Consider the following 21,082-nt stretch of genomic DNA (forward strand, 5'->3'; position numbering starts at 1 on the left):
TAATCGACTGAGCCACACAGGTGTCCCTTGGAGGTCTTTAAATAGGGAGTTGACTGGTTGGTGAGGCAGAACATAAGATAGCCATTAGGATAGTCTGAAAATGAATTGGAGTGGGTTGGCCCCAATGGAAATAGTAAGGAAGGACATTTGTGAGAGCTATAGTGATAGCATAATTTAGTATGGCTAAGTGAACACACAGAGGGACAGACACCGTGGTGGGAAATGACAAGCAGAAGAGAAGAGGCAAAGATGGTTCTGATGTTCCAACCCATGGATGATGCTTTAAAATGGTGATGTTACTGATAGAATTAGGGTAGAGAGGGATAAGGAGGATAATAAAAGATTTTTAAAGAATCCTTTCTATGGATGGTAGAATGATCAGGTGGGCACTTTGTAGAATAAGCTGATAACTCCCTTTGAATCAGTGATGTGATCACATGAAAATATTAATGCAGCTTCCAAAAACATTTTATGATTTGAGAGAGATTCAGTTCCCAGAATAACTGTTATTTAAAATCATTTGTGACTGAGTGTGAAAAGACAGAATAATAGATAACAATATTCATCAGGGGAAAACATCTGGCATATACTCTATTCTTATTTTTAACGTTTACTTATTTTTGGGACAGAGAGAGACACAGCACGAACGGGGGAGGGGCAGAGAGAGAGGGAGACACAGAATCGGAAACAGGCTCCAGGCTCTGAGCCATCAGCCCAGAGCCTGACGCGGGGCTCGAACTCACGGACTGCGAGATCGTGACCTGGCTGAAGTCGGACGCTTAACCGACTGCACCACCCAGGCGCCCCTATTCTTATTTTTAAAACTAATTTTTTGGGGCTTTAACATAGGTCTGTGGTTAATGATATGAACTATGCTACATATGTTATGAAGCTAGAGACCATCAGTTTATAGGGAGATAATTATAAAATTATTGACAAGATTTTCAGAAGGGAAAAGTACATTAAAAAGTAGAAAAAGTAACATTTCTTGTCTGATTAAAATTGCTGTTTTGGTATCTAGGTTTTATACCACTATTAAATCTTTATTTGTAAATTCTAAATTATCTATACATGGCAAGAAGATCTACAAGAACATCTACTAAGGATACCCTTATTCTCAACAGTGGCAGTTGGTAATAGGTCACTGGACTCATTACACAGTATGTAATGAATGCAGGGTTGAGAAAACCTTCTATTTGGTGGCTTAGACGAGGAAACTCCTCAAGAAAGCTGCAGAGCCTTAAAGTCAAAAGCTTAATCAGCCTTATCTCACTTGTAAAATTCATGCAATTTTCTTTTCAGTTTTGGTAGTTTTCTACATAAACTGAATATTTGATGGTTGTGTATGTGCTTTTCCTTGAAGGTAAATTCAGTAGCTTCAGAATCACTTTATTATATACTAAAAGGTAGAGATTTAATCACTTCTTTACCCCTTGCCTAGATTGATAGTTTCCCAAATTTCATTCTGTTTTTTATTTTTAACTTCAACTAAATTTTGAGCCATTCATTAATAAAATACTGATCTACTGATGAACAACATAATTCTACTGATTATTATGTAAAAAGGTTATAACTTCTTAATCATTTATTTTTATCTCTTATTTTTCATGTTTTGTTTCCTTTTTTGAATTTTGAGTTTCTTTTAAAATAAAAAGTATTAACATAGATAAAAAGAATTTTTGTTGTTTTTGTTAGCACAGGTAACTAGTGAAGAGCACTGACCCTGCAGATGGAAGGCCTCAATTTAATCTTGGCCCCCAAATTCCATTGTGTGAACTGAGGCAGGTTGCTGCCTGTTTGTGCTTCATTTTCATTCCCTGGTAAAAATGAGATTGTAGGAATTATATGTAGCAAGCCAAGCAAAGCACCGATTGCTGAACATATTTTAGGATACTGTTGCTGCCATTGTTAGGGCAAAGTGTCATTTCACTAATTCTGAGAGTGCTCGTCCTGTTTAAAAGAGGCTCACAACGAACATACTAACTGTGCCTTTTGAAAGTCTATCTTTTGCCTATAGATAAAAGTCGTGTGTGTGTGTGTGTGTGTGTGTGTGTGTGTTTGTGAGAGAGAGAGAGAGAGAGAGAGAGAGAGAGAGAGAGAGAGACAAAGACTGACAATGGAGTAAAAGGTATACTGAAGTGGCTAATCATATATAAAGAAGTGATTCTGAATAATTACAAAGCTCTAATTATTGAACAGTTTTCCCCATAAATTTCGCGAGTTTATTAGCAGAGTTAGTCAAGCAGGATCAAATTACCACTTACTGGTGATTTTTTTGAAGGGAGTCATGCGCTTAAAGAGTGTTGGAATCAATGACCTCCACAATCCATTAAATTCAAGGATTTTGTGAATTATATACACATAGTAACCAACTATCCTACCATTTAATCTAGTACCTCTGGCTCTTCTCTCCTTTATCACCTATTAAATTAGAGATACAACTTCCCTTGAGGCAGACTCTCATTTTTTCCCTCTTCTGAATTAAGTCAGAAGATGAACCCTCAGCTCTAGTTAAGTATCATGGTCCCTTTGCCATGCGGCCACCCTGACTCTAATACCTTGTGGATCTGGCTTTAGCAGAATGGTAAACCTAGAGACTAAGCATTTATTTCATTTATTTTACTTGGTGATGAAATTAGGAATTAATTCCCACCTTTTCTCTCCATCCTTAAATTCACTGAACATGATTAGTAGTTTCAGAGTGCTGGTTCAATATACTTTACAAATATTTCTTTACATAATTCTCCAAATCAACACTGAATATGAAATAATTTAATATGTTACCTTCAAGACAGACTCTTGCATACCAAATGCACCTGACCTACTGGGCACAGATCCTTCCTCAGGGTCTATGTATCATTTACTTGAGTCACAGCCGACACCTACTTTCCACCTACCACTTTATACTCTGTCCTGAAACCTTCAATCTTAGAGTCATTTTCAAATGATTCTTTGTGATCCCATTCAATTTGCAAGCTGATTTACATGCCCTATGTCTGTGGGAAATGCCATGATACTTTCAATCTGTTCCACTTAACAAATTTGTTGCACAGTAGGAAAGCTATTCCAATCATTCTTTCATGATGTAAATTTGCATAGAAAGGAGATGTCCCTTTGTCAGTCTTTTGAAGGTTACGGACTTCACCCTGTTTATTAAGTGAACAATGTCACGAAGCAAATTTTAAGGCACTATTATCTCTGTCCTTTTATCTCTTCTTCTTGTTTGTGGAATTTAAATTCATGCTGTGCAAGCACAAACAAAAAGTACATCAGAGGGAAATTAGATTATTCAAACAAATATATACACCATTTTTAGAATTCACCAATAATAAGTATCTTGCTCATATCAGCAGGAATTATTTGTCCTCTTCCCCACATGTAGGGGTGGGTATTAGAAATACAAGCTAAAGGAACACAGGTATTCTGTATTCTTGAGCTTACTAGAGGACACAATATCAACTTCTACAACTGCTTTATTGCTCTTAATCATTGTAACAATCCTCGGACTTGCGTATTTCTACTGCCACTTTTATTAAAGAGAAATGTCAAAGTTAGAGGAGTTTTATGATCATCTCATGGTAGCACTTGCACAACACCAAAAATAATGGAATCTACTCAAAGCTTCTAAATGAAGAACAATATGATCAAAACAGTGTTTAATTACAACACTTCCTCTCTATATATTTGCCCCAGTCATATCCTCTGGCTAATCCTCTTTAACAGAGCTTTAAAACCTTTCATTGCCATTGCCTTTTATTATTTGGAAATAGCCATTAATATCACACCAACAGTATCTTTTTCAGAAATTTGTAATACAATTGAAAATTCTAAACCCGGGGCGCCTGGGTGGCGCAGTCGGTTAAGCGTCCGACTTCAGCCAGGTCACGATCTCGCGGTCCGTGAGTTCGAGCCCCGCATCGGGCTCTGGGCTGATGGCTCAGAGCCTGGAGCCTGTTTCCGATTCTGTGTCTCCCTCTCTCTCTGCCGCTCCCCTGTTCATGCTCTGTCTCTCTCTGTCCCCAAAATAAATAAACGTTGAAAATTCTAAACCCTAATATGATATTTACAGTCTTTTTGCATGTACTTATAGAAATAAACCTTTCATGGAGTAGGACTTCAGAGGTAAACAAAGGTCTTCTGATATTTCATTATTAAAATTTAACTTCATGCTTCATTGACAATAAAACTTTCCCTACATGTGGTGGATATGTAAAGAATTATTCTTTCATTTCTACATTAATATAAATGTGGAATAGTCTAATAAGGGGCTGAAAGGTAAAAACCTGAAGAAACAGGGCATTTCAAGATTAAGGGAATTAGGGCTATGGCTGGGATGGAGAAGTTAACCAACCGAAGTGGCTACTTGAAAAAACCAAGATGAACGCCAGTGAAGATAGTCTTGCAGGAAACAGAATGGAAATTAAGTGATGGCTAGATAAAAAGTGCTACATTTCTACAGCTCTAACATACCATCAATTTATTAACCACCTTTCAGAAGCGTTGTGTCATAATTTTGGAAATGTTAAAATATACAACTCAAGTAAAGAATCCTTGGTCTTAAAATACCTAGGTACCTTAAAAAAAGGTTATCATAAATATTGTGACACTTAGACTAGAAGTCATTTTTCTATTCCTTCTAATAAGATTGTAAATACCCAAGTCTATATCACATCTGCCTTTCCTTTAAAATGCATAAGGTTATTCCTATATTCATTACTAAAACCTGCAGGGCTTGGGGCTAGACATGTTTTCTAGCAACAGATAGTGTTGTGTTTTTCTGTTTTCTTTTTTATTTTTAAAGATAAATGGTATACTGGAAGTCTATAGCATAAGATGGCTTATGATTTTTTTAAAGCCTTTTATGTGCCTAATGAATACCAAACATTGGTGAACCAAGTGGCTGTTGCGAGAGATCACTGGAGCAGGAGTAAGAACTGCAAGTGTTGGGATGCGCCAGCACATCTGGCTGTACTGGAAAGCCTACACAAAAAAATGGCTTGATCAGGCTTTAAATTCCTGGCTTGAGAAATACACAGAGGGCCAAGGAGCTATGATAACTATACTAATATAATCCCTTCTTTCTATTATCACATTGGTTTATGTAGCTGGAAATCAGGCAGAAGTTTAACTCACCATCTCCAATATTTTTTGTGAAATTTAATGTATAAACTGTTAATGACCAAAGCTCAGAGAAATAAAAGGGTATAGAAGCAACCTAACTGTCCATCAGTGGATGACTATATAAAGAATGTGTGGGATTTGTGTATATACACAGGCACGCAGTGAACTATTACTCAGCCATAAAAAAAGAATGAAATCTTTCCATTTGGGACATGGATGGATGTCTAAGGCTAAGTTAAATAAGTCAGAAAAATATAAATACCATATGATTAACCTGTATGTGGAATATTAAAAAAAGGAAGCAAACAGAGAAAAAGATTCATAAATATAGAGATAAACTGATGGTTGCCAGGGGGGGGGGTCAGGTGAGTGAAGGGGAGTAACAGATACAAATTTCCAGTTATAATATAAGTCATGGGGATGAGAAGTACAACATAAGGAGTGTAGTTAACAATATTGTAATAACATTGTAGTGTGACAGATGGTATCTACACTTGGGATAAGCAGTGCATAATATATAAAATTGTCAAATCACTATATTGTACACCTCGAAATGATATAATATCATACATCAACTACAATTGAAATTGGAAAATTAAATAAAAAATAAAATGTACTTTAAGTATTCATTGTTTAGCTCACGAATTCATGCATAAGTATTCTTGAAAACCTTATTTTTTTCTAATGTCTGTATCTGCAAATGGAACCGGAATTTACCTTTGCCCTGCTATAGTATACAGGATGGAGTAGCCTGAGTCAACCAGAGAAATAGTATTTGTAAAGAGACAAGAAGGTGACAACTACGAATAGTTTAGTATGGCTAGAGAAAAAGATCAAAGTTGGCGAGTAAAAGATTGCTGTAAAATGAGACTTGAGAGTTTGAAAGGATAATTAAAGACTTTGGATTTTATTTCATAAGGCAATAGTAAGCAATTAAATTTATATGAGAGTAACATCATGTTTTTTGAAAAATGCCTTGAAAGGTATGATGAGAGACCAGGAGTTCAGTAAACAGTATGGCATAATAATTCATGTGTGATTAGTAAGAACATGGACTTAGGTAGAACCAGTGATGATAAATGTAGTTACCAATTCTAGAGACATTAATAAAGTAAAATAAACTGTACATAATGATGGGCATGGGTGGAAAGGAAAAAAAATAGCAAAGGATAAAACCTAGGTTTCTAGCCCATCCATAGTTAAGAAATGGTGCAATGAAGGTAGTAATAAATATGGAGAAGTTACTAAAGCAAAAAAAAAAAAAATGCTTTTCGGTCCTAATGATTTTTTAAATTATCTGTTACAATGGACTAAAACATTAAACATAAAGCTTTTGTGTCCTTAGGGCTGGAAAAAGATTTCATGGTAAATTAGCATGCAAATAATTACAGCTGCCTCATCTTTTTAAATACTTAATCTCAGCAGGCAAGTGTGCTTGCATGTGTAGTAAGTGCCCCCTTACATTAAATCATTGTGTATAAGGAACCAAGCTGATTTTATTCTAGACAGAGCACTTACAGTAAGTGAGTTATAGTTGTGCCAATATCCTATGAAACCATTTAAAAGAACAGTGGATGCAGGTATTATTTATGAACTTAATGTGATAAAATGTATCTGATATAAACAAGATCCATTCATTCATTCATTCATTCTCGTGGGCAGATTTGGCAATCTCCCTCCAGATCACAGTAAGATATGAACCAAAATCTGAATTAAGGGCTGACTCAAAACAATGGGAATCAATTTTGATGAGGAATTAGCCAATAAATAGAATAGGCATTAAATGTTACTGAAGTCCCAAGTAGAGCTGACAAGAAGCCATTCATATTCCTTGTTCCATTATGGTATGTCCAGAGTTTTGTTAATGCTCAAAAAGTTCTTTCTCAAAAAATGCATTTAGATTGTGATGTCTCAGAGGAAAATAATGTATTTTAAAGATAATGAATTACTTACCAGATGAAGAAATCAGTGACTTAGGACTTTTTCTTTAAGAGATTTATTTATTTTTGAGAGAGAGCGCACACGTGGGGGAGGGGCAGAGAGAGAGGGGGGCAGAAGATCTGAAGTGGGCTCTGTGTGGATAGCAGTGAACTCAATGTGGGGCTTGAACTCCTGAGCCATGAGATCATGACCTGAACCAAAGTTAGACGCTAAACCAAATGAGCCACCCAAATGCCCCCAATGACTTATACCTCTTGTTGTTAGAAAAATTGGACTAGAATCTGAGATTCTATTTAATGCTTGCTTACAGCCTTAAATCTCATGAGAATATACAAGAGGAGTAGAGGGAGTTCTCATTGTCCAAACTGCCTGGAATGAGGAGTCAGGAAAAACCGAAGATATTTTCCTGTCCATCAGGTAGCTATTTTCCCAAAGAGTGTGTGTTCTAATGAACAGAGAGATTTAAAGAAAAAGGTGCGAAGACATGAAGACCTAAGGGAGAATCTGCAAGGAAGGTCTGTTCTTCTCGTGAAAAGTCCTCATCTTAAATATTCTACTCTATTGTGGTAATAGGCAAAGTTTAAGCTAACTGCCTAGTTCTTACTATATTGTAGTTCTTGTCTATATATTAGTTTTGGGTTTTGTATTTGAATTGCAGTCCTATCATTGATCTTATGAAAGTTGACATGATAAAATGCTTTTACTATGTTCCATCCAATTTCCTTCAGTGTTCATTGGAAGAGGGGGTGCTAACATATTCAGTGGTCTACTACACGAAGACTAATAGTTATTATTAGCGATGGGCCAACTTAAGACATGGAAAACATTAGAGGGCAAACATGTAGGAGGAACAGGAAAATTAAGTTTTCCAATTGATACATTAAGAGAGACACCATTTAGAAAAGGGAATGGTAGATATTAGGGAGACACATTCAATAAACATTCTTTTGAGCCAGGCCAGAGGGCCAGTGCTATGAGTAAAGATAGAAAAGAAGGGTACCTGGGTGGCTCTGTCTGTTAAGCATATGACTTCCCCTCAGGTCATGATCTCAAGGTTCATGGGTTTGAGCCTTGCAGTGGGCTCAGTGCTTACAGCTTGGATCCTGGAGCCTGCTTCAGATTCTGTGTCTTTCTCTCTCTCTCTCTCTCTCTCTCTCTCTCTCTCTCTCTCTCTCTGTCCCTCCCCCGTTCTCTCTCTGAAAAATAAACATTAAGAAAGAAAGAAGAAAGAAAGAAAGAAAGAAAGAAAGAAAGAAAGAAAGAAAGAAAGAAAGAAAAACCCTATCCTCAAAGACCTTATGGTTTTTAACTAAGTAAAATGATATAGTCAATAACTAAAATGGAGAGAAGTATGGGGAAGAAGGTGTGCACAGCGGGCTAGAAGATCCCAGATAATGGGACGTTTAATGTCTGGTGGGCAAAAATAATAGAAGGGGATTTCAAGAGGAAAAGTGCAGTGCTTTCTTATTGCCAGGCAGAATTAACTGAAACTTGTGTAAACCGTGAATAAATTGTACTTGAGAATGATAGTTTTATGCTAAAGAAGACCTGAATTATCTTATTACTTGACACTTATTCCTCTTATTTTCCCCCAGTTTTTATCTTTTTCAGTATATATGGTGGTCTACCAGCCACTATCTCAGACTTAATATTCCCTTCTTTTTGGGGGGGGCATCCACAATTATCTATTTCTTCTACTACTCGCAGGTTCTTTGATTCTTAAGTCTTCCCAGATCCCTAGCCTTTTTAGGGCTCCAGCCTCAGAGTTCAGCCTTTTGTCGTCTTATATCATTTTTAGATTTCAAACAAAACAAAAACAAAAACAAAAACCTATGTCACAGGCTTTAACACGTATTTGTGGACCAGTCAACTCCAAATTCTTCTCTAGGCTTTAGATCTTAACATCATCCTGAGAAAAACTGAAATGTGCTCCAAATTTATTTTTCATTTTGTATTGCCTCTCTTAATTGAATTGTCACTATTCTCTCACTCTAGCAAAAACTCTTATACTGAAAGCATTTCTCTCCCAGCCCTCAAATACTTTTAATAATGTAAGATTCTCTCTCCCAAGTCCCCTTCCAACAATATCCTCATCTTAATTCTCACTGCCATTGCCTTAATTTAGGTCCTCGTTGTCTTTTGCTTAAATAATCAGAATAATCGATTAGTATCTCTAACATCATTCATTTTGACTTATAATCTATCTTCTCTTCTTCCACAAGAATGATCTTAATACAAGTAGAAATGCTCTTCTGTCTCTTGCTGGAAACCTTTCTTCAACTCCCATTCATCGGCCCAAGTGATAAATGATATGTTCCTTAGCAACTTGCTTCACATGCAAGCCCTATATGAACTGGCCAGTGCACTCCCTTGCCAACCTCAGAAAAAACATACCTTTGCCCCAGGCCCACTGCTCTTTATTCTCTATCAAACCTAAAGTATAGAGAACTCTTACATTCTGATGAGGCACTTTTATTTATCACCATGGCTATGATTACCAATTCTTTATTCACGACTCCCAATTCTGTATCTCCCTCCTGTACCTATTTCCTGTGCTCCAGACATGGATATGCAACTTAAATGTCTATTTCTGCTAACGCGTACGACAGTATCTAAAACCCAACATTTCTACAAACTATGCTTATAATCTTCCACAAACATACTGCATATACAAGTTTTAAGGGTTTGTAGTTACTTCAGGGAAACCCAGTTATTACTACAGCAATACTTCATTTTATATGCATAAAAACGGACTCAGGAAGGTTTGTCAGGATGCTTAGTGTTTCAAAGATCCCAATTTCAAATAGCTTAGTGAAAAGGACAAGGATCATGTCCTATAATTTAAAGGCCAAAGTCAAATCACATTGGACTCAAACAATCACTTTGGTCTGTTATTCATATTCTTTTTCCTCACCTCCCAATTCCATTTAGAATTTTTCCTCATTGTCTCCTCAGACAGAAGTTCCCCTTTTTTAGGAAATATGGAAGGTGACCACTTTAGATTTGCATCACATCCTTTCAGCAGCCATCAGATAAATACAATACAGTTTTCCTTTCCTAAGCATTAAAAAAAAACATTCCAGTGGAAAATATTGAACATGTACGTCCTTCTGAAACAATCAGTGTGACCACAGGGACAGGTTGTTGAGAAACATATTATCCCAGAAGCTAGGAGATGGAACCCCAATGGAACCACATGGACTGAATAAATGTTTAGAGTCATCCAGGAGGTAGGGAGCGGGGGTTATCACACTGTTAGCCAAAGCAAAAATGAATGCTAAGGAGGCAAAAGCAATAGCTACTTGCACATAGTTACTAAGCAAGTAAGTGGTCAAGCAAGGACTCAGACTTCGGCCATTTAGTTCCCACACTCTGCTTTTTATGCTCTACAACAAATATAGTCAGCTGTAACTTAGCAACTAGAGACACAGGGAGATGTAAGACATAGCCCTTATTCCTAGGGAACTGTAAATCTTATACTGTGGGTCATTAGATCCCAACCATTTTATCAACAATTTAGTGTTTTCTCTCAAGAAAGCTATGGTTGAAAGAAAAAGCAAGCAAGCAAGCAAGATAGCTATGGTTTAAAAAGCCTTGTAAATGTCATTTATTATGTATTAATTGTGTGCACTTTACTGATATAGTGCATTCTATTTTATTATTCAGAAAATTACTTACTGAAATTGAAAATTACTATTTTTAGTGAAGAACACCAAAGGCTAGTGAGCTGGCATATTGCTTCTGCAGAAACCCTCCTGTCACTTGGATAGGTACCTAGCCTCATGTTTCTTCTGTGCCTGCTAGGTTTGTCTTTTATACTCTAAAAGCCTATTTTTCCTTTACCCCTCACATAGCAATTTCTAGCCCTTATTGCAGAGAGCTGTCAGCTAGAATCTGGTATAAGAAACTAATTTACAATAGAGTGCTGTTGATCACTGGGGCTGTTCACAAATGTTCTATTCCTTCTCCCTCTGGTTGGACTGTACCTTCCTATCATCTTGAAGTTAGGCATGGTCATGGGACTCACTTTGGCTGACGGTGAGCAGTGGCATATGCCACTTTTCTGAGGAATTTTGAAATCTAGTTTTTAATCCAATGTCTTTTCTTTTCCTGTTCCAGCCATCATGAACACGTGTAAGGAAATGGAATTTCCATGAACCTTCATCCGTGAGTATAATGGCAAACCACATTGGACTGGTAGCATGAGAGGAACACATTTGTTATGGTATTTACCTACTCAGATCCTATGTCATTATAGAATAACATAGCCTATTTGGACCGAATCAGGAATTTTCACTCAAGTCATCCAAGTATGTGGACATGTACCTTTTCCAAAGAATTTACAGTGTTATAAAATGTGTGGAGAAATGTACCAAAGGAAAGAATACACAATGGGGAAATTTTAGAATTTAAGAGCCCTAAGGAGTATTCATATTTGAAAGATTCCGTATTAGATAAGTACTCTTCTGCTTGCTAGCAAATAAAAAACAAAGCAAAAAAGAATAGCCATAAAACTTCAATCTGGAAAGATGATCACAGAAATTTCTTTTTAAGTTCATTATTCTCTGAAACAACTGCACACACAGATATGCCCACTTTATTTTTTAATGTAAGGAGGTGTCATTTATAGCAACTTCTAATTTAGTGACATCCAGAACATTAAAAAATAAAGTTCTGAGTCCCTATGCTTCTGTTCAAAATTCTGTCTTGAAGAAAAGAACACGATAAACTGCCCTTTAAACACTGTGAAAGGGAAATAAAACTTTATTATCTCTCTCTAAAGTTAGTTAGGGAAGGTTCTTCAGCTTGTCACAGGAATCTGGGAGGAAGGCTGAAGTTAATGAGCTGCTTGCATTGTGATGGGCTTCTTTGAAAGAAGCTGTGCTTCTCCACAGTGAAGCCATCAGAAAAAAAAAATCAGCATGGTAGCAGGAAGCATCATAATTAATAAGAAGCCCACAATAGAATGCTGTTTAATCTAACATGACTACTACGAACTGTAGACAATAACAGCATGAGTCTTCATTTATAAAGGCAATCTATCACTTTTCCTCCCCAGAAAATGAGAAAGTATCAATCTCTTCAGAAGTTCCAACTTAAAATACTGCAGAACAAAATAAACTTTCTAGAACAAAAAATATTCTAAAAGATGTGGAGACAAATGTGAAAGAGATTTAATCTCTGTATCTGAGATGCAGTAGAGAGTGGAAATCCCATTTACCATCTGTGACTAAATATTCAAATGGCCAACTTCTACTCTCTATAGTACCTTTAAGTGGCCTGTAGCTTATTATCTGAAGGCTTGGGAATTTTAAGTTCTCTCTAATGACTTGATAATTAAGGTAAAGGATAGCTTTAAATATTTCTTGGGGGAATGACTGATTAACCAAGAAACAAAGTTTACATCCTCAAATTGGCATTTTGAGAATATGGGAAAGAAAAGTACTGGGAAATGAGAGCTCTTTTGCAACCTTTATTCAGGTGTCCAAATTTGTCGTCTTCTTACAAGACCACTTCCTTTCTCTACACTGCTTTCTAAGTAGCAGAGTCCTGAACATCCACTTTAAAAGAAATAGAGGATTAGCAAAAATGTAACTTCCTTTTAAGATTTTTGTTCCACAGAAAGTAAATGGACAAGGATACATGAAAACTGGATTAATGTGACACAATTCAATTTATTGATAAGTATTAGCATTAATCAAGTCATCTAGTTGAGGACTGTCATTGGAAGATTAAAAATATGAAAGATTGTCTCAGGATCAATGACCTCCATTATGGACCATCAAAAATTTTACTTTTATTAAAACATGTTTTACAGCACATATTTTGCAGCAAATCTATTTGCAAGTGGAATTACAATTTTTTAAATGCCTGACAGTATGTGTGACGAGGAGGTTCTAAGTGCTGTTAAATAAGCTTTGACTCTTGCCAAAAGCATTAGAAAGATAGGAGGTCCATTGTGGTCTATATTTTTTTCAGAATTCCTGGTTATAAAATAAAATCCTTCTCAGGAAGAAAATTACTATAAATAATTATTCAAAAATTAAAAAAAAAACTTACTAATAACAAATTTATTTGTATCTCTGGAGAAACTGCAAATATATAAAATTTCAAGTTTGAAATAAATTTCAAGAATAAATTTATAAACATTTTCTTCTTCCAAGACTTCTGGCAAAGATGAGAGAGTAGGGGGATTCTAGGCTCATTTTATCCGATGGATACCACAAGATAACACTCATGTGAGTGTAAATAACCCAGTAAATGACCCCAGTGACATCATAAAATCCACAACTAAATGAAGAGAAGAGGCCACATCAAAGAGGGTAGGAAGGGTGGACCTATGGTCAGGAACTAAATGGACTCACAAGACTATCTGTGGAAGGGACAGAAATGGTGCGTATGGAGAGGGGAGAGAAACAGACCCATACATTAAAGAAGCCCATGTGGGGAACACGAATCCCCATAACATTTGGTTTTGAAAATCAGAGGGGCTGGATTTTGTGACTTCTTATAACCAGTAGGACTTAAAACATGGAATTTAAAAAAAAATCAGAAGGCTGGGCTCTGGGAGAGCCAGGAGGGCAAGAGGAAACTGCATCCCCACCCTTAAAGAGACAACAGAACAAAGAGCCCTTGGAAACAAAACCTGGAAGCAGCACTTAGAAAGGCACCTGGGAGCACCTGAGAGGCTTGGTTGGTTAAGCATCAAATTCTTGATTTCAGATCAGGTCATGATCTCACGGTTCATGAGTCTGAATCTGAGCCCTCTAACTGCCAGCAGTGCAGAGCCTGGTTGGGATTCTCTCTTTCTCCCTTCTCTCTCTGCCTCTCCATCACATGTACACTAGATTCTCTCTCTCTCTCAAAATATACAAATTAGAAAAAAAAAAAAGAAAGGCATCAGGGACATACAAGAGGTAGTTATTTACTAATCTCAGAGCCTGTCTCAGAGGAGGAGAAATTTCTGAGGAACTCCTCCAGAAATAAAAGAACTAGCAGGTGTCATTTACCTCTTCCATCCCCCAGCATAAACAGAGGGCCATCTACAGGACTCACTACCTACCCTGTTAGCACTACAGCTAACTGTGCCCCACTCTGTGCTTCCACTAATCCATTCCTTGGACAGCCCATCAGTCTGGGTCCTATAAGTCCCCTTCCACAGAGGAATCTGGGTGTGCAAAGCTTGTTAGCACCACTGCACTCCTCTGCTGTGCTTTGGCATACCAAACCTCTCCAATATGCTCTTGATCACAAGTCATACAGGGTGGTTCCACAGGCCTGGCAGTATTCACGTAGCTCCTACAATGGCCAGTACCATTCCAAAATGGCTCTTGCCCCAGAGAGAGGAAAATATAACTACATAGATAAGCCAGTCAGACGAAGACGCAGCAGTGGGCTGGAGGCCAACAACTGTTCTGATGGCAGTCCCCGTACCCTCTCCTGCCACCAATGAGAGCTTCTCAAGGGACAACACAGGAAAAGTGCCCTGCTGTTTGGTGCTACTGCATCTCTGGCAAACACCTTGTCTGACTCAACTCAATCCCAAGGCATCCCTAGACTGGCCCACTAACACCAAAGGGACCAAATATTGCCCATAACAAAGACAGCCATTACAGAAAACTGGACTGAGGGAAAAAGTGGCTTAGCCACAACAACAGGGCACATACGAGCTATCCCTGAGTACCAGGTTCAGGTGAAAAGAGGACTCTTCACAGCATGACACTAGAGGCCCTTTTCTTCATAAGGCCATTACTTTCAAGCAGCAAGAGATGTAGCTGTGTTTCCTAACATACAGAAACAGACACAGAGAGTTAGGCAAAATGACAAGATAGAGGAACATGCCACAAATGACAGGACAGGACAAAAATCACATAAAAAGACCTAACAGAAATGGAAGTAAGTAATATGCCTCATTAAGAATTTAAAGTGGGGCGCCTGGGTGGCGCAGTCGGTTAAGCGTCCGACTTCAGCCAGGTCGCGATCTCGCGGTCTGTGAGTTCGAGCCCCACGTCAGGCTCTGGGCTGATGGCTCAGAGCCTGGAGCCTGTTTCCGATTCTGTGTCTCCCTCTCTCTCTGCCCCTCCCCCGTTCATGCTCTGTCTCTCTCTGTCCCAAAAATAAATAAACGTTGAAAAAAAATTTTTTTAAAAAAAGAATTTAAAGTAATAATCAGTAAGATACTCACTGGACTTCAGACAAGAGTGGATAATATCAGTGAGATCCTTAACAATAAGGTAAAAAAGAACCGCAGATGAAGAACACAATAAATAACGATATATTAGACGGAAGAAATAATATACTAGACAAAACAGAAAAATAAATGAGCAACCCTGAGGACAGAGTAATAGAAAGCAATCAAGCCGAACAGATGAGAGGGAAAAAAAAAAAAGGCAAAGTGAGAACAGACTTAGGATACTCAGGAACACCATCAAGCATAATATTTACATTATAGCAATCCCAGAGGGAGAAAAGAAAGTGGAGGTGGGGGGTGGGGGGTGGACGGTATTTATTTGAAGAAGTAATATGTGAAAACTTCATAAATCTGAGAAAGGAAACATTCAGATCCAGGAGGCACAAAGATGCCCAAGCAAAATGAAACTAAAGAAGATCACACCAAGACACATGGTAACTAACATGGTGAAAGCAGTTACATACAAGGAAAACCCCTTAAGGCTATTAGTTGATATTTCAAAAGAAACGTTACAGGACAAAATGAAGTGGTAGGATATATTCAAAGTGCTATTATAGATGGGTTTTCCTAATTTTCATTTTAGATTGTTCATTTTTAGTGTGTAGAAATGCAACTGATTTTTTTTCAACGTGTATTTATTTTTGGGACAGAGAGAGGCAGAGCATGAACGGGGGAGGGGCAGAGAGAGAGGGAGATACAGAATCGGGAACAGGTTCCAGGCTCTGAGCCATCAGCCCAGAGCCCGACGCGGGGCTCGAACTCACAGACCGCGAGATCGTGACCTGGCTGAAGTCGGACGCCTAACCGACTGCGCCACCCAGGCGCCCCGAAATGCAACTGATTTTTTTGTGGTTTTATATTTTCTAACTTTATTGAATTTGTTAATTTTAATGCTTTTTTCTCAAATCTTTAGGATTTTCTATATGTATCTATAGACAAAATTTTTCTTCTTTCTAAAAAATGGTATTCTTAACACAAACTTTAAAACTATATGAATTTAACGTTTGTTACCTTCTGTAACATAACTGTAATAGCCTAATAGATCTAAGGAATCATATATAAATAAAATATACTTGGAAATATAAGATAATCATTAATTCTGGGGAGTTAGTGCATATAATTCCTTTCCAGTTTCAAACACCTTATATAGGACTTAATCCTCTAGTCTATTAACTTCCTTAATTATACTTCTTATAATTACTTAATCTATTACCCAAACTAGTATTTCAATATGTGTATTCTTAATAGTTACTGACATTTTCAATCACATTTCCTGGAATTCACAATTTTCAAAGGACAAGAAGAAAGCCTAAGCAACATTAATCCTGACAAAACTAAGGCAACCACTACATATACCTTTCAAGAATTAATGTCAATACTGTCAATTCTATAAAACATAAATTCTCCATCAGTGAGAACAGCACTCTTAGCTCTATGGTCCTAATTACACATTCATCTTATCTGTGATTTATGTATGTATTACAGTTTGATTAAAATACTACTATATGAACAAAATTCAAGCTTTTATCCATAGCTGGGAGTTTACTTCCCCCCCCCCCACCCCAAAACCTTAAGTTCTGTGAAAGATTTGGTCAGTTGCTTCAATTATATGGGCCTTAGTTAAATCAACATCAATGAAAAGGGTTAGACTAAAAAAAGGAGTTTTCAGATCCCTTCAATATGGAATATGTAAGATTATATAATCTCATAACCCATGATTAAAGAGCTTAAGAGCCATCTACTAAGGGTTAGTTACATTGGAGTCTGAAAGGCTACCCATGTTGAATGTTTTTTAAAAAGCACATTTAATGGAACCAAAGTATAAAGTGAAATAATACAAGTTATTTGTTTTTGGGCATATAGTAGTCCTAAATTTCATTCCACAGCCTTTCTGGAATGCTTTTAAAATAAAAACTTACTGATAAGTTCACATTGATGATCTTATCTACTTTTACCTGTAAACATAAGTACTAGAAAACTTTGGGAAATCAGAATCACTGAATAAAGATGGACTGTCTAAAAAAAGAAAACTTCACATCTATTTTACATGTACCATTTCTTTCTACTGAAACACTGATTTAGCCAAAATTTTTAATGTGAGTTTCATGATACTAAAGTTTTATTCAGTAACATAGGAGCTAACGCATCACTCCTAATTATTATTGCAAATTAAAGAAAAAATAAGTATTATGGTGGTGAGCTCCTAAAAAATCAAAACACCCTTGGCAATAGGTGGATTCTGTCTACATTCACATAAATTTTGGCCTATTTTAAAAGTTGAATACTCCTACACTTACATATTCATAAATATAGTGTCTGTACTTTATTTCATGTTTTAAATTGGCAAATTAAGCATATAAATTCATTCTATCATTATATGACCCCAGTATTCCATTTTTTTAATATATTTTTTAAAATTTTCATATAGTAAAGTCCACATATTAAAAGAATGAACACAGCAAAGGGTCAATCATGTACCTACTCTCTGGCCCCATTTTAGTAGAAATGTAATGCTTACAACTGGATCTGTAGTATTCAATAATACATTCATATAGTACTTCCTCATCTACCATTCCTATGGCAAACATATGCATAATATGCCAGGAAATATGCAAAGTGTCTTCATTTTAAAACACAAACTTCTGCCTTCAAAGAGTTTATATTTTCTAGTGACAGATTTGGTGAAAGAAATATACCAAAGTATCTGCATTAATTTTAAGATAGAGAACAAAAGAGAAGGTGTCAGTGCTACTTGATGGGAGGATGGGAGTTAAGATGAAAAAAATTGTCATAGTATCTAAGATATCACAGAGAAATGAATCAAGGCACAGAAGCATGAAACAGCATGGTTTTCTGGACAAGTTCTAAATGGACTGTCTTGGAAAAGAGGGTCCTGGGATGAAAGGAGAAGATGAAATAGACTGAGGTGACCAATCTGTTCAGGGTCTTACAGGCTAAAATATTATTTGGACTTGGTCTCATAGTGGAAAACATTAAACATTGTTAAGAAACAATGTCTTGAGTACATTTATACAGATCTCGCTGGCAGCAAAGAATTTAAGATGGCTTAGGAAAATAAAGATGGCAAAAAGCAATGAAATTAATAGTTGAGGAAATCAGGGATAAAGCATGAAGATGATAGAGTCTGGGCCAAGCTAGCAAACAATTAGCAAGAAGGGCCAAATTTGATTCTGAGCTTCCTGAATGCATGGTAGAGAAAGAAAGGCAGACAAATGAATGATCCCTAATATTCATGAGCTAAAGAGCCTCCTCACTTGTAAGAGGAAAAAGCAGTCACCTGCCAGATTTTATGCCCAAAGAGAGGGGAAAAAAAGCAAATAGTAATTAAGAATGAGCATTTTCTGAAATAGCTGAGAGGGGCATCCGCGTGGCTGAGTTGGTTCAGTGCTGACCTTGTCTCAGGTCACAATCTCACTGCTCCTGAGTTCGAGCCATGCATTGGGCTGTATACGGCCATCTCAGAGCTTGGAGCCTGCTTTGGATTCTTTGTCTCCCTCTCTCTCTGCCCCTACCCTGCTCATGCTCTGTCTCTCGCTCTCTCAAAAATGAATAAACATTTAAAATGTTTTTTTTAATTGCTGAGAAAAATTTCTCCTGAGAGTCTTCTTAAAAAAAGCATTGTATTACACACTGCAGCATGTTCTTAACAGCATCTCCGAAATAGAAATAATTACAAGTTTATAGTATTTATTATTTCTCATGCCCTTGTCAGTTGGTAGGATAAATCCAGAATCAATTCAATAAAAGCATTTAGATCAAAGACCGAAACGGCAGAATCCAAAGCTCTTTAGTGGTCTAGCCTGATCCAAGGATAAAGTTGAGATTATCAAATGGACTGGATGAACTGAGTATATCAGTGTATCACAGGAGCCAGACCAAGTATCTTCTCTTCTGAAAGATTCTTCCAGTACTTGGGGATGTACTCTCATCGTTAATTCATGTCATTTATGCTTCATCTGTGTAGAACATAAAAGCTTCATTCTGTAAATGAGAAACTTCCAACTTCTTGTTCTTCCAAATTATAAGAAATGTGAACATTTCTAACAGTTCACATGCTTTCACCAATACCAAAGGAGGTACTGTCAGTAAATAGGAAAAACATTATGCTCCCCATGCAGCCTCATGATCACACAGTGCAAACTTCCCTTCATAAAATAGTCAAACAGGGGCGCGTAGGTGTCTCAGTCGGTTGAGCATGCAACTTCCTCGCGGGTCATGATCTCGCAGTTCACGTGTTTGAGTCCTGCACCAGGCTCTGTGCTGACAGCTCAGAGCCTGGAGCCTGCTTTGGATTCTGGTTCTCCCTCTCTCTTTGCCCCTCCCTCATTCATGCTCTGTCTCTGTGTCTCTCTCAAAAATAAATAAACATAACATTAATTTATTAATAGACATTAATAAAAATGTTAAACAATAAATAAAATGGCCAAACAACCTATCTATAAATTTTGAGACAAAAAAAAAAAAAAAACACAAAAAAACATGTAACATCTAGGAATAGTGTCAAAAGTAAATAGGGACTCATTCTTTCAAAGCCAAACACAGATGTAAACATTAGTTTAATGAAATGGTGCAAATTAAGGAAAATGCTATGCCTTATTATTTAACAAACAAACTTGTTCACTCCTTTATTTAATACATCACTGCCAGGCATCATGCCAAGTGTCATGATGTTGGTATGAATAGCATTCGGAGTTTGCATTTCACTGGAGGGGACAGTCAAAAAAAAAATGAAAAATAAACATGATCTTGACAATGGCTATGAGGACAAAATGCTGATTATGAGAACAGCAAGCTGAACTTAACATTACAATATTGAAGGGTATGTCAGCAAAGAAACTGGTAACTTGAATAAAGATTCCCGAGTTATGGGGTCAGTTCTAACAGTAGCTTTTCTAGCTTATAATTCATTTTAGGCTAGGCCTAATTTTATTCAGGCCCAAAACCTTATTGGTCTTGTCATTTGCATGACTAAAAAAGAGACCTTCTTGGAGTAGGATAGAAAAAAAAAATCAGCTGAAATTGTTCTCGTAAAGGTTGCTTCAGGCCAAACAGGCAATAATAAGGTAATAAATAAGACTTTATATGAGTTCATGGAAAGAACTCATTAAAAGATGACTATATTCTACTCCAGAACTTTTGTCCTAGGTAGTCTGCAAAGTAGAATTTCAGATTTTAGATTATTGCTCTTCTGTGGAGAGTCTGGCTGTACTTGTGATATCGTTTATTGTAATTAAATAAAGTGAGATGTGAATTTATCTTTTTTGATATTTCTTCTCTTTCTTAATAGGATTTTTAAGTGAACATAATTCTTAATTTAAGCTTTATTTTACTAAGTGATACATCTATCAGTGTTTTAGTACCAATACAGATTCTCTCCTTTTCAAAACTGATTGATGAAAAGTTCAGATTCCCTAAGAAAAAAATAAGTCTCTGATTTTTCTCTTATGCATGTATTTTACCAACACTAGTAGGGACTGTTTCCTGATTTATTATGTCTGCGGCCATTCTGTTATTGCAGTGTCCATGAAGGAATATTTTCTGTGCTTCATAATTGAGAAATAAGACATGGACAAGTGCCTTCCTCTGTCTCCAGAGAATATTTACAAGAATTAAGGCTGAAGTGCAAGTGATTTCAATCATCAGAACAGTGTGATAATCTCAAAGGAAAAAAAATAAAAACTTATAGCCTCTTTATGCTATTAAAAATAGAAATCATAAAAATGGAAACATCTCCAACTACTGGGTCATTCAGTAGGTGTTATTAATTCGGGAGGCTGTTCTTGGCAGCAAACCAGAAACTTCCATTTG

This window comes from Prionailurus bengalensis, chromosome A1, assembly GCF_016509475.1.
Source record: "Prionailurus bengalensis isolate Pbe53 chromosome A1, Fcat_Pben_1.1_paternal_pri, whole genome shotgun sequence".
NCBI classification, from domain to species: Eukaryota; Metazoa; Chordata; class Mammalia; order Carnivora; family Felidae; genus Prionailurus; species Prionailurus bengalensis.